This window comes from Protopterus annectens, chromosome 9.part0, assembly GCF_019279795.1.
Source record: "Protopterus annectens isolate FY-2018-M chromosome 9.part0, PAN1.0, whole genome shotgun sequence".
Taxonomy (NCBI): domain Eukaryota; kingdom Metazoa; phylum Chordata; order Ceratodontiformes; family Protopteridae; genus Protopterus; species Protopterus annectens.
In genome coordinates, this window is record NC_056743.1 from 958,992,801 (window position 1) to 959,009,817 (window position 17,017).

General features: G+C 42.3%; 1 protein-coding gene across 6 annotated transcripts in view; it reads right to left on the reverse strand.

Moving 5' to 3' along the window:
• GKAP1 (G kinase anchoring protein 1) overlaps positions 1-17,017 on the reverse strand; it is a 2,226,639-nt gene that overhangs the window by 1,026,334 nt on the left and 1,183,288 nt on the right. The window lies entirely within an intron of this gene.

Genomic DNA, 17,017 nt, shown 5'->3' on the forward strand with positions numbered 1-17,017 from the left:
AAATCTCTTCAGGTCACCTTAGAGAGGAATGAAGGGAGAATCAAGCCCTGCACCATGCGAGTAAGATCAATAGCTCATAGCCTTAATCCTTTGTGCTGTCTGCCACACATCCTCACAGAGAAAAAGACTGACCAAATGCACTCAGATTTCCAAGAGAGGTGGTTTCCTGTTGGAATACACAGAGAAAAATAAAAGAAGGCTGTAAGAAACAGAAGATGTTTAGACATTCAAGGGAAATAAATTGGTATGCAAACTGCTGAAAAGGAGATTAAAGACAAAACAGTAGAATGGCAATTAAAATACAGATAAATGGCATAAACTGGTTAGACTTGAAGATAGACCATGCTAAGGTTTAAGGTTTACAACAACACTAGGGCAAACAGGAAAATTCTGGGAGAAATAATCAGCTTTCAGCAAGGAATATTACTTGTAGGCGGGGACTAGAACTTGATTTGCAGCAGTGAAGATGTGTCTGGAGGGCCCAGAAGGGAAAAGTACAGTTTTGTACCTACCATAAATGTAGATGTTCGAAGATCCACATTGCTGCAGTCCTTACACTCGGGTAGTCCGCTGTCCTCGGTCGGCCCGAATATCAAAGTATTAGGCTGACGTCGGTCAAGGCGCTTAAGACTGACATCAGGACGTCAGGGTACAAATGCGCATGACCGACGTCATATCCTCAGTCTTTTCTTGCCCCAGATGTCAGAAGACCCTAAAAAGAAAGGTCAAAACCAAAAGACAGCAAAAAACAACCAACCACCCTAGTACTAACCCTATGTACAATATATACAATATTCACAATATGTACAACCCAAACCACACAACCGCCTCTAATTACAGAGGGGAAGGAGGGAGGGTAAGTTGGACTGCAGCAATGTGGATCTTCGAACATCTACATTTATGGTAGGTACAAAACTGTACTATGTTCTTCATCTCACATTGCTGCAGTCCTTACACTTGGGTAGAATCCCAAAGCAGAGGTAAGGGAGGATGGCAAAACTATAAAGCAGTAGGAGCTGCCAAAATGCCCTGTAAAATTGCAGTGGCAAAACCAGCCCTAGATTTAGAGTAAAGTGGAAGGTGGTAATGCTTAGAGAAAGTATGCACTGAACTCCAAGTAGCTGCCTCTAAAATATCTTTAGTTGCCACTCCCCTTAAAAATGCTGTAGAAGTGGCAGTAGCCCTAGTGGAATGGGGCCTAATCCCAGCTGGAATCTCCTTACCATGAAGGGAGTAACAGAAAGCAATACAAAACCCAATCCACTTAGAAATAGTTTGTTTTGACACAGGCTTGCCCTGAGAACCCAAAGCAAATGAAACAAATAACTGCTGAGACTGCCTGAACCCTTTAGTTCTGCTCAAATAATATCGCAACTGCCTGTGTATATCCAAAGTGTGCAAAATCTTTTCCCTTTATTTTGGGGTTTGCATAAAAAGTAGGCAAATGAATAGTTTGGTTTAAAGCCACACTAGAAACCACTTTAGGCATAAAGGAAGGATTAGTACGCAAATACACCCTATCCTTATGGAAAATTAAGAAAGGCTCAACTGCCATAAGGGCCTGTAACTCAGACACCCTTCTCGCAGAGGTAATGGCCAACAAAAAAGCAGTCTTCCATGATAAATATTTCAACTCAGCAGTAGCTGCAGGCTCAAAAGGTTGTAGAGTGAGTTTCTCCAACACAAAATTGAGATCCCAAGCAGGAGTAGGAGCTCTACGTGGGGGTCTTATATTCTTTGCCCCTCTAAGGAATTGCTTAAACAAAGGATGAGAAAACAATGGTGGGTCACAGTCATAGTGAGCAGAAATTGCTGCAGCATGAACCTTAATAGAAGAGAAGGACAAACCTTTGTCCAGTAACTCAGTAAGATACTGAAGAGCCACACTTAAATTAGGCTTAGAAACATCAAATTCCTTTGCTGTACTCCAAAATAAAAACCTCTTCCATTTATCTGCGTACACTTTCCTTGTACTAGGCCTTCTATCCTCCAAAATAACATTCAAAACCTGCTGTGGAAGCTGAGACCCTCCAGGGTTTAAAACAGAATATGCCAGGCTGTTAGGTGAAGAGAGTGAAGTTTTACATTGAGTAGATGACTGTTCTCCTGAGACAGCAGGTGTGGAATCGAAGGCAAAGGCCATGGAGGCTCCCGTACCAGACTTCTCAGTAATGGGTACCAGTGCTGTCGAGGCCAATCTGGAGCTATTAAAATCATCTTTGGCTTGTCCTGTCTGACCTTCAGGAGTACCTTTGGGAGGAGAGGCAGAGGTGGAAAGGCATACACATGAAGATTGCTCCAATTGAAAGAGAGAGCATCCACTTTCCAAGCTGTGGGATGAAACCTTTTTGTGCAAAACTTTGGCAACTGGTAGTTTAGTGGAGAAGCGAACAGATCTATGTCTGGAGTTCCCCATAACACTGTCAATTTCTGAAATACATGAGGATCCAATTTCCACTCGTGGGGATCCATAATTTGTCTGCTCAACACATCTGCTAAGGAGTTCTGTGCTCCCGGCAGAAACCTTGCCTGAAGATTTAGCTGTAAACTGAGAGCCGTCTCCCACAAAATCATTGCTTGTCTGCATAGAGGATAAGAATGTGTTCCCCCTTGCTTGTTGATGTACCACATGACAGTTGTGTTGTCTGTTAGAACCAACACCTGCCCAGGAAGGATTAAATCCTTGAAAGCTATCAATGCAAATTGGACTGCTAACATCTCCTTCAAGTTGATATGTAAATGTTGAAGTCTGGCAGGCCACGTGTCTTGTACCCACTTTCCATTTAGATGAGCTCCCCAAGCTTTGTCTGAGGCATCTGTCGTTAAAATCTGACTCGCCTCTGGCCGGGTCACAGAGAGTCCCTTGTTTAGGTGACATTCCTGAGCCCACCACAAAAATTCCTTTTGAATGCAAGGTATTATCTGAATGACAGTGTCCATATCTTGGCAGTGCTGTGTCCATACATTTTGAGATACCATTGCAGCTTCCTCATATGCAGTTTGGCATTGGGAAGCACCAGAATACAAGATGCCATGAACCCCAAGGCTTGAAGGACTGTCCTTGCAGTCAGCCTGGACTGATGAGACAATCGATGGAAGTAAAGAGAAAGATTCTTTTGTTTGTCCGGGGTCAAAAAGGCCATCTGGGATGCTGTATTCAGTCTCACACCCAGAAAGCACATGTCCTGAGAGGGTACTAGACTGGACTTTATTTCGTTCACAGAATACCCCAGGCATCTTAGCACTGCCATCACATATTGTAAATGATGAAGAAGTTCGTCCTTTCCTTGGGCCAGAATCAGGCAATCGTCCAAATAAGGATAGATCTGTATTCCTCTTAGCCTGAAGAAAGCTATCACTGGAGCCAGAACCTTCGTGAACACTCTGGGGGCAGTAGATAAGCCAAAGGGCAATGCAGAGAACTGATAATGAGAAGTCCCAGCTCGAAAACGCAGATACTTCCTGCAACTTAGCCTGATAGGAACATGAAGGTAAGCCTCCTTGAGATCCAGAGTCACCATCCAGTGATCTTTGCCCAGCAGAGGTAAAAGCTGTTGTAACGTCAACATTTTGAACTTGGGAATGTCCAGATAAGTGTTGAGGATAGATAAATCCAGAATTGGTCTCCACGTGTTCCCCTTCTTTGGTACTAGGAACAGGCGAGAATAAAATCCTAGGCCCACTTCTGGCAGAGGGACCGTTGTATGGCCCCTATTTGGGGCAGCAGAGAAATTTGTCTGTGTGCCTCTAGTCTTTGCTGAGGAGGAACGTCCGCATGCCTTTGAAAGGAGGCAAGGTATGGAAATAAAACCTGTAACCTTGGTGTATGATATCTAATACCCATCTGTCTTGGGTAATCAAACTCCAATTTTCCTTGAAGAGTGCCAACCTTCCTCCCAAAGGTGCTGCCATGCAAGAAGGATCTGGCAGCTGAAAAGGTAGGTCATTGGGCCTGTTTACGAAAGGACTGGCCCCTGCCCTCACCCGAAGAATGTGCAGGAGAACTCCCTGTTCTAGGTCTGAAGGAGCTCTGAGCTCTGCCCCTACCACGTCTAGATCTACCCCTAGACTGTGAATCATAAGAAGGGTACGCCCACCCCTTAGCAGGCCAATTCCTACTAAACTTCGGAGGCTGAACTTGCAAAAAATCTTTAACAGTCTGCATAGACTTAGCCTTGTCCTCCATTTTCTTCAAGACTGACTCCACAGGTGAACCAAACAACACGTCAGACTGTAAAGGAGCATCCAAAATCCTTGTCTTAACATGTTCAGATAAATTCTGATCCCTCAGCCAGGCATGCCTGCGAAGAACTGACCCAGTGGCAGCCACCCTAGACGAGGCCTGTACAGCATCAAAACCACATTGTAAAGAATGCTTACCCACCTGTTCAGAAACATGTACCAAATCTTGTAATTCTTTACACTCAATGCCTTCCGCCAGAGCATCTACCTTAGACTTCAATTGAGAAAGAAGATAGTTTTGATATTTCAACATGTGAAACTGGCAATTCAAAGCCCTCATAGCTAAGGTGGAAGAAGTATAGACTTTCTTTCCCCATCTATCCAAAGCTCTGGCCTCTTTATCTGGAGGAACCGGATTTTTTACAACAGAGGCCTTGACACCCTTAGGTCCCTGACTAACAGTTTCTGGGTCCGCCCTAGGACTCTTATAAAGATATTTATGAGCCTCAGGCACCCTGTAATACCTATCCGGTTTAACAGGAGCAGGAGGCAAAGAATCAGGATTAAGAGAAGCCTCTGCAAACACATCTTCCACAACATGCAGAACAGGAGGTATAGCCAAAGGCCTATGCTGGGGTAAAAGCAAAAATTCCCTAAGCCTTTTCCTGGAATCAGAGAAGTCCTGACCTTCCCACTTAAAATGCTCCCTCATGGAATGAAGAGTCTCTGAAAAGAAAAATCCTCTGGAGGAGAAGCAGAAGGAGTTGAATCATCTGCATCAGAATCAGAATAAGGAGAGTACTCCTGCAAGTCTTCAGCCAAGACTCTGAAACATCTGAAGCCTGCTCAAAACTCCCAACTCTGGTTCCACCCTAGGCCTCTTATCTGGAGGGACAAAGAACCTCTAATCAAAGTAATTAAATCTTCTGCCATTTTAAGCATGTGCTTCTTGGGCACAGATCCTGTAGAACTAGGAGTGACACCAACAGAAGCTAAACCTGGCCTGCCTCTGGGAGAAGCCTTAGAAACAGAAGGAGAGGGCCTAACCACCTTAGGAAGGGAGGGGAGTACAGTAACCTGAGAAGCCCCTTCAGCCTGACCTGCCTCCTGAGAGGCCACATCCTGCAATAACAAAGTCTCCCCCTGGGACTCCAGAGAAGCCTCCGGCGGAACCACCGGTTCCACTGATGCCTCTAAAGAACCGGCGTCCGGTATGGACGACTCTTCTTGCCTGGGTTTAGCTGCTTTGTCTTTGCGCTTCTTCGAAGAAGCGGGCGCCGGAGCATCCGACGGCATCTTATAATTGCACCGCTTCCCAAAGACCAACCTGGCACAATCTAACCTTCGCTTAATAGTGCGCTTATTGAACCTAGCACAAAAGCGACACCCAACAACGTCGTGCTCAGGCCCCAAAAAAGGAATACACAAAGTATGATAATCTCTATGCGGTATCTGTTTCCCACAAGAAATACAGTTATTCACTTTTTCTGACATCCGGTAAACCACTGAGGCAAGAAAAAACTAAAATGTTCCCCAACGGGGTACTTAGCCAACTTTGACTCGGTCTGAAACTCCAAATTCGAAAAATTTCAGAACGCCGAACGGCACTTGCAACGCTGCTTCTGCATCGGACCATGCGGCAAAAAAGACTGAGGATATGACGTCGGTCATGCGCATTTGTACCCTGACGTCCTGATGTCAGTCTTAAGCGCCTTGACCGACGTCAGCCTAATACTTTGATATTCGGGCCGACCGAGGACAGCGGACTACCCGAGTGTAAGGACTGCAGCAATGTGAGATGAAGAACATCTATAACAAAGGAGGGTAGAGTTTTGAAGAAATGTATGAAAATATTTGACAGAGAAGAAGTAAATTCAGTATGATGAGTTTGGAAATTAATTTACATATTATTCCCCAAGATACAAAAACTAGGCTAGACAGAATTTACATTTCACAGGAACATGTGCATTTATTTGAAAGTCTTGATACACACCCATAAAATATTTCAGATCATGCACCAGTAACAACTAAAATAAACCACACGGTAATGAAATAAAAATGAGACACTGGCACTTCCCCACCTGTCTTCTGAATAGAGAGGAATTTAAGGACTGCGTAGTGGAAATTATTCAGGAGCTATAACAGAAGACATAAATTTCTTCTGAAGATACAGCTAGTAAGTGGGATAAAAGTAAAGTGGAATTTAAAAGTGGTGTGGAAATAAAGGGAGATATGGTTAAGAAGTAACAAGAATTATTTAGAGGGACTGACAAATGTTAAAGTATTTGCAAAACAGTAAGCTAAAAGCTGGTTTAGACTAAAATCCAAAACCAAAATCAAGTTTCTTTAATAAAATCCAAGACAAATCCACGATAAATAACTCCAGTAAGCACTTTCATCTGTAATAAGATTTCTTCAGACTGGAAGTTAACATTCAATAACACACATTTCAATAACACACATTTAAATACTTTTTTAAAATTAAATGACTATGTAATTAGTGTGTTAACCCTTTACGTTTCAGGTATATAATAAAATCTTCTCTATTGTTCAAACCAGGAGGGTAAGCAAGCAAACAAGCATTAAATCTAACCTGCCATCTATATTCCAACCATCCCAAGTCATCTTCTGCATTTAATGAATTTTCAATATTCTTTAGGGCATCCACCACAGGGAATTTAAAATTAACTTTACATGATCCATGTTTATAGTGCTTCCCCAGGGCGGATTCCTTTCATCCCCAATAGAAACTGCATATTTGTGTTCATAAATTATTTTGTACAATTCTCTTGTAGTTCTTCATACATAAAAAGATTAAAGTGACATAAATTACATACTTGGATTTACATGTAAAAACCCCATTGACAATTATTTTAATTTTATTTAAAGTGCATTCTGTTTTCTCTGTGAATAAATAGTTGCACATATTACCATTATAGCACTTAACCTTTCCATTCTTAACTAATTTTACTTTTGGTATATTTAGCTTACTTTGAAAGAATTTTTTAAAACTTTTCCCTCTTTTCTGAGTAAAAAGAGGTTATGCCCTACTGTTTCTAATAACTCAGTTTGACCCCCAAATAATTTCCATTTTTTTATTATTATATCCTTTATTCTTCCAGCATCTAAACTGTTGACAACAGGCATTCTAACCTTATTTTCATTTTTATAAACTCTACATTCTCTTCCATTTCTCGTAACTCACTGAGTTATAACATTCGTTTTTATATCTGTAACTAATGTTTTTGGATAGCCTCTCTGATAAAGTTTTTCACAAAAATTATTACTTTCTATGAAGAAATCATCTTCCCTTTCTGTTAAGTCACTAATCCTTAATAACTGTCCTTTTACTATATTTTCTTTGTTTTTTTAGGGAGTGCATGCTGCTATACTGTAAATATGTATTGTTTTGAACCTCTTTTTAAAATATTTATGTTCCTAGTTTGGTACATAATAAAATGTTACAGAGGGTTGTGGTTAACAACAGTTTTAAACATTTCTTTCAAAGTAAGTGGAATATACCAAAAGTAAGGTTAGATAAGAATGGAATGGTTGAGTGCTATAATTGTAATATGTGCAACTATTTATTCACAGAGAAAACAGAATGCACTTTAAATAATGTTAACATAACTGTCAATGGGGTTTTTACATGTAAATCCAAGTAAGCAAACATGTAAATCCAAGTATGTAATTTATGTCACTGTTTGCTTAGAATGTAAATCTTTTTATATACATTTTTATGTATGATATTATTTTATACCCGATAAAACCAGAAAAGGACATTTTAGTGTTGTGGAATATTTTGAGACAGTTTCAAATCTTTTCAGTATATAAAATTAATGAAGGTAAAATAAAGGCAATACCGATAAATTACAAACCCAGCCACAAATTGGTTCAACAATATCCATACTTATGGGGACGTGATAAAATGAAGTACGTAGGAGTTGTTGTGTCTTTCGGCTTTTCCCGGTTAGGGGGTCGCCACAGCGGAACTCCGGTCCGCTAATGATTGGCAGTAGATTTTTACGTGCCGAGTTGCCGGCCCTGACGCACAACCTTCAACGAAGGTACGTTCATTCACGCATGTCTCCACACAGAAGACGCTTCAGCTGAGAATCGAACAGGACAACGTCTTACTGTGAGGTGACAATGCTACCGCAGCACCATCATGAAGTACGTAGGAGTACAGATTAAAAATGATTCCCGTGTGGCAGCTAAGGATGTGTGGGAAGACACTAAACAAAAGATAATACAAAAACTGTGAAAGTGGAAGATCTTTTATCTTCTGGATATGGATAGTAAAATACAAGCAGTTAAAATGCTTTTAGTCACTTTAGTCTTATACACAGGTCAGCCATATTTTATCAACCAAAGGTGAAGTTGTGAATAGCAATAATAAAGAGCTGAAGGGTTTTATCTGGGAGGGTAAGAAGGCAAGAGTCAAGTGGAATAAGGTGATTCTTCCAACAGAACAAGGCAGATTGGGATTACTCGATCTGAAGGGGTATTTCAGAGCTACACAGTTAAGGCTCCTATACATATTACACAAAGAAAGCTATAATTCAAAGTGGAAAGGGATGATAAAACAGGAGGAAATCTCAAGAAACAGGGATAGATTGGGATTTTAGATGCTGATCTTTAAGAAGAATACCAATAATCATACAGAATATTATACTCAAATTAGCAGAAGTATTCTAAGAACTAAGCCAACACAGGAATGGAGAAAGGAGACTCGACAGGGACAACTGCAATTAGGGATACAGACAATAGGCAAGAGGGGGCTGGAATTTATTGCAGAAAACTGACAAAGGAACGAAGGTATTAGGATCAAATAACTAGAGAGGGAAAAGTAACAGAATGGGAAGACACCAAGATTGCTTTCCCTATCAAGGGCTGATATCAGAGTATAGGCAACGAGAAAGAAATAGGGGGGGGGATTCCTAAATGAAAGACCAACACTGGTAGAGTTTTTACTAGAATCTAGAACAGAAGCTGCTGTTAAAAATGGAATAATTAGTACAACATATAAAATATTACATGGTAACTATAAGAATCAATCAGAGGAGGTTAGAAAGGATTGGGAAGAGACTGGAAAAGCAATTCACAAAGAAACAATGGGGGGGGGATATATGTATGTCTCCCAAATATGCAACAAAATCTAGAAGATTTAGGGTTTTTGCTAGGAAATGTTTGCATAGGTATTTTTATACCTCAAGTAGCCTGGAGAAGTTTTCCTCAGTAGAAAGCAAATGCTGGAGGTGTGATGGGGAACAAAGAGGCAATTAAGAACATATTTCTGGGAGTGTAACGAGTTGGCAGACTTTAAAGACTCCCTGCAGACCACGCTATAAGATATGCTGAGTGAGCAAACTGGTGTACCTAGAGAAATGATTTTTCTGAGTTAAGATACAGAATTGGAATTGCCTAGATATAAGTAAAGCCTTGCTGAGTCTACTTATGGTGACTGCTGAAAAGCATTTACTAGAAAATGAAATCAAAGTCTAAACCAACTGTACTAGAAGTAGTGAATATAGTAACAGACAAAACAACTGGAATTGGGATCTTTAGAAAAGGGTAGCAGCAAATTACATAGGAAAAATGGGAACTGTGGGAACAATACATACAGGGGAAGAATGAGGTTTAAAAGAAGGCAGCACTTGAATGAGCTATTTAATGTTTGACAATGACTGTGTAGATTATAAGTATGTCTAATGACTGCAACTAAGATTATGTCAGTATGGTTTGCTTTCATTTGCATAAGTGTATGATTGCCTATGTGATAATTTAATAAAGATGTTTCTTGTTTAAAAAAAAACACTAGGGAAAAAGTACAGTTTTGTACCTACCATAAATGTAGATGTCCGAACAGGATAGCATCTGCAGTCCTTACAAATGGGTTGTCCTGTCGTCAGGCAGCCCTTCGGTCGGCCGGATTCCAAAGTCTGGGTCTGGCCTCGGCTGGTGTCGCACTTCACCCGACGTCATAGCTGCAGTTCTTCGGGTATAAAGGCATCAGCCGACGCCATTTTCCTCAGTGTTTCTTGCCCCAGATGCCAGTTGCCCTCTTGGATAGCTAAATTTTGGATAAATGCCAATGTTTCCAAATAGTAGAAGGCAAACACAAAAAATAATCATGTATGTACATATATACAAACAAATACACCATAAGAGATCCCCCCCCAGCTAGCTATTAGGTGGGCAAATACCCTAGGAGTACCACAGAGGGGAAGGAGGGTGGGTAATCCTGACTGCAGATGCTATCCTGTTCGAACATCTACATTTATGGTAAGTACAAAACTGTACTATGTCCTTCAAGGATGCATCTGCAGTCCTTACAAATGGGTAGAATACCATAGCCAAACTAGTGGAGGAGGAAGAAGAAATTATGGTGTAGTTAGGATCCCTTGCAAAACAGCAGTGGCAAACCCTGCTCGGGATCTAGAGTATAAAGGTAAGTTATAATGCTTGGCAAATGTATGCACGGAGGTCCAAGTAGCAGCCTCTATAATGTCCTTGGTAGCCACTCCTCGTAAGAAAGCTGTGGTAGTGGCTGTAGCCCTTGTAGAATGAGGCCTTATGTTCTGTGGAATTTGCTTTCCATGATAGGAGTAACAGAATCTAATGCAATTTCCTATCCACTTGGAGATTGTCTGTTTGGAAATTGCTTTTCCTTCCCTCCTGTTGCATATGCTACCAGAAGCTGGTCAGATTTTCTATTTCCCTTGGTTCTGTCCAGGTAGTAGCGTAACTGTCTATGTACATCCAAGGTATGCAGTAGTCTTTCCCCCCTGTTCTGTGGATTGGGAAAGAAGGTAGGTAGGTGGATTGCCTGGTTTAAAGACACTCTGGATACCACCTTAGGCATAAATGTAGGATTAGTTCTCATGGACACTCTATCTTGATGGAAGATTAGGAAGGGTTGTACTGCCATTAAAGCCTGTAGTTCCGAAACCCTTCTTGCTGAGGTAATTGCCAGCAGGAAAGCAGTTTTCCAGGATAGGTGTTGAAGATCTGCTGTTGCTGCTGGTTCGAAAGGGGGAAGTGTCAATTTTTCTAGAACAAAGTTCAAGTCCCATGCTGGTAATGGTGGTTTCCTAGGAGGTTTTACATTCTTAATTCCTCTCAGAAACTTGCCTGAGTATAGGATGCGAAAAGACAGGTGGATCGAAGCTGTATTCTGCAGAAATAGCTGATGCATGTATTTTGATGGAGGAATAGGACAGGCCTGTATGGAAAAGCTCTGCCAAATACTCCAGGATGTTGGCAATGTCTACCTTTGACACATCTTTGCCCCTGTCGGTACACCAAATGAGAAACCTTTTCCATTTTCCTGCATAGTTCCTTCTTGTTGAGGGTCTGCGGGCCTCAAGGATAATGTCTTTAACCCTTTGGGATAAATCTGGGTTAGTTGCTCTTATGTAATGTTCCAGGCAGTCAGTTGCAGAGTTTTCAGGTTTGGATGCAGGATGTTGTAGTTGCTCTGAGTTAAAAGCAAGGGAATCAGGGGTAGTGTCCACATTCTCCCCCGAGACATGCTCCTTAGTAATGGGTACCAGTGTTGTCTTGGCCAGTCTGGAGCTATCAGAATTATCCTTGGACGTTCCTCTTTGATTTTCAATAGCACCTTGTGCATCAAAGGAAGAGGTGGGAATGCATATGCTGTCAGGCCTTTCCAACTGAAGGATAGAGAGTCCACCTTCCAAGCAAGTGGGTGGTATGTCCTTGTGCAGAATTTCTTGAGCTGGTGATTGAGTGGGGATGCGAATAGGTCTATTTGTGGCAGTCCCCATTTCTTTGTGATGGCCTCGAAGATGTCCGGGTGTAGCATCCATTCGTGAGCATCCGAGGTAGTTCTGCTTAATATGTCTGCTAGAATGTTTTCTTTTCCCGGTACAAAATTGCTTGTAACTGAATGTTGTAACTCAGAGCCATATTCCATAGGTCCAGGGCCATTCGGCATAGAGGGTATGAATGAGTGCCTCCCTGTTTGTTGATGTACCACATGACTGTGGTGTTGTCTGTCCTTATCAACTGGCCTTCTTGGAGGAATGGTCTGAAATTCTGGATTGCTAGTTGTACTGCCAGCATTTCTTTTTGATTTATGTGCAGGTGCAGCTGCTCTGGAGTCCATAAGCCTTGTATGCACTTGTCCAGCATGTGGGCCCCCCAACCGAGGTCTGAGGCGTCCGTTGTGATGGTTTGGCTTGGTTGAATGCTGTGGAAGGGCAAACCTGGTTTGACTGGCATGCCTGAGCCCACCATAGGAACTCTTGTTTCAGGCATGGAATTAGTGGTATTTCAGTTTCTAAGCTGTGCCTGTGTTGAGACCATAAATTCTTTAGGTACCACTGTAGCTTTCTCATATGCAGTCTGGCATGGGCGACCAGGATTATGCAGGATGCCATGAAGCCCAAGGCCTGCAGTACTTTCCTTGCTGTTAGTTTGTTCTGCTTTGTTAATGCCAAAAAGTAGAGAGGAAGTTGTTCTTGTTTTTCTGCAGTTAGGAAGGCCATCTGTTTTACTGTGTCCAATTCTGCACCTAAGAAGGTTATTGTTTGGGATGGTATCAGTCTTGACTTTTTTATATTGACTGTGTATCCCAGGGCCTGTAGTAAGCAAATGACTCTTTGTAAGTCTTCTGTTAGCTTGTTTTTGTTGTCCGCTTGTATCAGGCAGTCGTCCAGGTATGGATAAATTTGGATTCCCTGAAGCCTGCAGTGAGCGATTACTGATGCCAGGCATTTCGTGAACACTCTGGGCACAGTAGATAAGCCAAAAGGCAATGCTGAGAATTGATAATGCTCTGATCCTGCAAGGAATCTGAGGTATCTTCTGCAATGTGGTCGTATGGGGACGTGCAGGTATGCCTCCTTGAGATCTAGAGTTACCAGCCAGTACTCCTTGCCCAGCATGGGAAGAAGTTGCTGTAGGGTCAGCATTTTGAATTTTGGAACAATGATGAATGTGTTTAAAGCGGACAGGTCGAGAATAGGCCTCCAATTCTTTTCTTTTCTTGGTACCAGGAAGAGTCTGGAGTAAAATCCCTTGCCTTGTTCCATAGGTGGTACCCTTTCCACAGCTCTCATCCTTGCTAATTGAGCTATTTGTTTTAGAGCTTCTGTCTTTTGATTTGGTGGTAGGTTTGGCATTCCTCTTTTTCCGGGTAAAGTGTGGAAATGAAACCTGTAGCCTTGGTCTATAGTTTGCAAAATCCACTTGTCTCTTGTGATATAGTGCCAGTTTTTTGAAAATAATGCTAACTTTCCGCCTAAGGGTGCTGCTATTTGTTCCCTGGTAGGCGGTGTCAAAGCCAAGTCACTGTGATTGTCCTGTTGCAGTGGTAGTGGTTGTGTCTGTGCCTCGTTGGTTGTTACCTTGCCACTGGCGTCCCTGTAGGCACCTCCTCTGGATTGATTTCTGCCTCTTGAATGCCTATTCCTGCCTCTCTGAGTTTTAGAGGAGTCTGGAAAGGACCAATTTTTGGAAGGCCAGTTCCTGCTAAATCTTGGAGGCTGAACCTGTAAGAAATCTTTTACTGTTTGTACAGATTTTGCCTTCTCTTCCATTTTCTTCAGTACCTGTTGGGCAGGAGAACCAAATAAACTGACCTTATCCATAGGAGCATCTAATAGCTTTGCTTTAACATGATCCGCAAGACCTGTTCTTTCAACCATGCATGCCTTCTTATAACTGTGCCAGTCATGGCTGATCTAAATGAAGCCTCCAGTGCATCATAGCCACATTTTAAGGAATGGTTACTAACCTGCTGAATGTTATTCACCATTTCTAGAACATATTTCTTATCTAAAGAATCATCCGAGGACAGTTTCTTAGTTAACTGATCAAGCATAAACTCTTGGTTTTGGATCATATGAAACTGACAGTTCAATGCTCTAGCTGAGAGAGTAGCAGAGGTGTATACTTTTTTACCCCATCTCTCTAAGGACCTGGATTCCCTTTCAGAAGGGAGAGGGTTTTTATCTGAGGTCGAAGCTACTGCCTTAGGCCCCTGGGAGATAGTCTCAGGATCTGCGAAAGGAGCCTTGTATAAATGGTGATGAGTGTCTGGGACCCTGTAGAACCTATTGGGCTTAGCAGGGGCTGGAGGTAAAGTATCAGGAGCAGTGCAAGCATCATTAAATGCATCATCCACAACAGGAAGTACTGGAGGTATAGCTAAAGGCCTATGTTGCGGTAAGTGTAAAAAGGTCCTAAGCCTTTTCCTTGAATCTGAGAAATCTTGCCCGTGCCATTGGAATTGCTCTCTCATGGCATGTAAAGTTTCCCCAAAAGAAAATTCCTCTGGTGGAGAAGCAGAAGGGATCGATTCTTCAGCATCGGAATCTTCATAAGTAGAAAAAGGAGCCTCTGGATGGTCTGTATTGTCTGTATCATCAGAAGAGTCATCTGAGGACACTGGCTCAGGGGGCTCTGCTCTAGGTCTCTTTTCTGGAGGTTGAGAGGCCCTGTCTGGGTGAGATTGGGATCCCCTTATTAAAGAGATGAGATCCTCTGCCACAGTAAGCATTTGGGAACTGGAACTGGGCCTGTGAGAGGGGGGCTTAGCAGGCACAGACTTAGAAGTTTTGGCTGCTTTAGCCCTGGCAAAGGCCTTTATAGACATGGCTGCAGGAGGCCTAGCAGCACCACGTGCTGGGGTAGAAACATCCAAAGGGATGGTGTCCGATAAGTCTTGTGAAACCACAGTAGTAGGTAAAACTTCAGAGGCCGATTCAACTAGGGTAGAGGGGGCCTCGGTAGTAGTCATGGATTCGGCTGAAGATTGAACCATTTGCTCGGTTTCGGCCGAAACCGAGACACTCGCGGTTTGCTTAACCGTGGTTTCGGCCGAAACCGCGGACCGCGAGTGTCGGTCCTTTTCTTTGCGTTTCTTAACAATTTGAGTAGTTGGAGGATCCGACGGCATTATGTACGCAAAATCTGAGCCGAAAAACTGTTCAGCAAACTCCGACCGATGTCTAAGCGTTCGTCGGTTGAAAGAAGCACAGGCTAAACAAGCTGCTACGTCGTGGTCTGGGCCTAAACAAGGTAAGCAGTAAGAGTGGAAATCTTTATGAGGTATTTGTTTCCCACAAGTTAAACAGTTATTCACTTTTTCTGACATCGGCTGAGGCAAGAAAGAGTCCCCAATGGGGTACTTAGCTTTTTAGAAGTCTTAGAAGTAGTATTCGGTAGTAGTAATCTCTGGATCTGACCGACCGGCACTTGCGAACAGCTTCTGCTTCGGGCGCCACGCGGCAAGAAAGACTGAGGAAAATGGCGTCGGCTGATGCCTTTATACCCGAAGAACTGCAGCTATGACGTCGGGTGAAGTGCGACACCAGCCGAGGCCAGACCCAGACTTTGGAATCCGGCCGACCGAAGGGCTGCCTGACGACAGGACAACCCATTTGTAAGGACTGCAGATGCATCCTTGAAGGACATCAGAAGGGGAGAAATGTAAAGACTTTATGAGAAAATGCCTCTGCACAAAGAATGGATTTTCAACTGATGATATTAAAAGAAAGAGAACAGAAAGAGTAAACATTCTCAGTGTGAAACTGAGAAAGCAGCCTAGATCTCTAATGATTAAACTGTAGACATATCAGCTAAAGGAGCAAATCATTCTATTTTCTAGAGAAAGGGAACAATCTTAAAGAGTGGAAACAGATGGGTTTATTTTGATGATGACTCTTCATTACTAACACAAACTAACATAAATGCTTTTTTTTCTTCCATGAGACTATAAACAATAATGAAGCATTGTTTTAAATTAATGTACTCTGCTTGACTTTGTCTTCTATCAATCTATATTAAAAACCTGCACAGATATTCAAGCAGACACAAAGTGAACTGGCAAAGAGAAAGGCTGAAGGTAGTGAGAGTGCAAGCAACCAAGCAACAGGTGCCAAAAAGCTAATGATGTTCACTTCAAGGAAGAGATCTGATGTAAAGTCCTTCCAGGTTTCCAAAATAAATGATGGTTATATGGGTTATATCTTGCACAGGATATATTCAGGGCACTTTCCATGCACCCAAACCATAAGTTGGCTCGAGCTGAACTGAGTAAAAGATTTGGGTGTCAAGCCCTTCAGAGCTTTCATGCCAAAAGAGTGAGGGGGAATAAAGCCCTGAGAAGGACAATGCTAGGAAAAGAAATGTTCACACCCTGGCATAAAAAAAACATACAAAAATAAGGGGGATGGATGGAGGGAGGGAAGGAGCACCAACTCCAGCAGTGATTATTCAAACATCTACTGTCATGGTAAGTCTTCTTACACTCATTTATTATATTCCTCTTATTGGGCAGTGGTGCAGTAGCCTAAGCTATATGGGTAGATTACTATGGCTTGAACTGACTGGGAGGAGGAAGGATAAGGGTCCAGGAACCCATGAAGAATGGTCATGTCCTAGATCTGGAGAAGAAAATTAGCTTATAGTGCTTTGTAATGGTATGCACAAAGGAGCAAGTTGCTGTTTTCCGAATACTTCTAGAATCCAACCTCTTCCAAAAAGCCACAGATGAAGTCAAGGCCCTGGTCAAATGTGTCTTAAATCTGCCTGGAATTGCTTGTTAGGGTGAGTATAACAAAAGTACAGTTGTGTACACTTACCATAAATGTAGATGTTCGAGTGTATTCACTGTTGCAGTCATTACATTTGGGTTATCCACCTGCAGGTAGCCCTTAGCCAGCCTGAATATCAAAGTCTTAGGTCCTGCGTCGGATGCTGTCTTTTCTTCCATGACATTCTCCAATTCAGGATGGTGCTGGTAAGTTGACACACACTGGTGAAGAATGGTAAATCCCGCTATGCAGCTCTGGAATAAATAAGT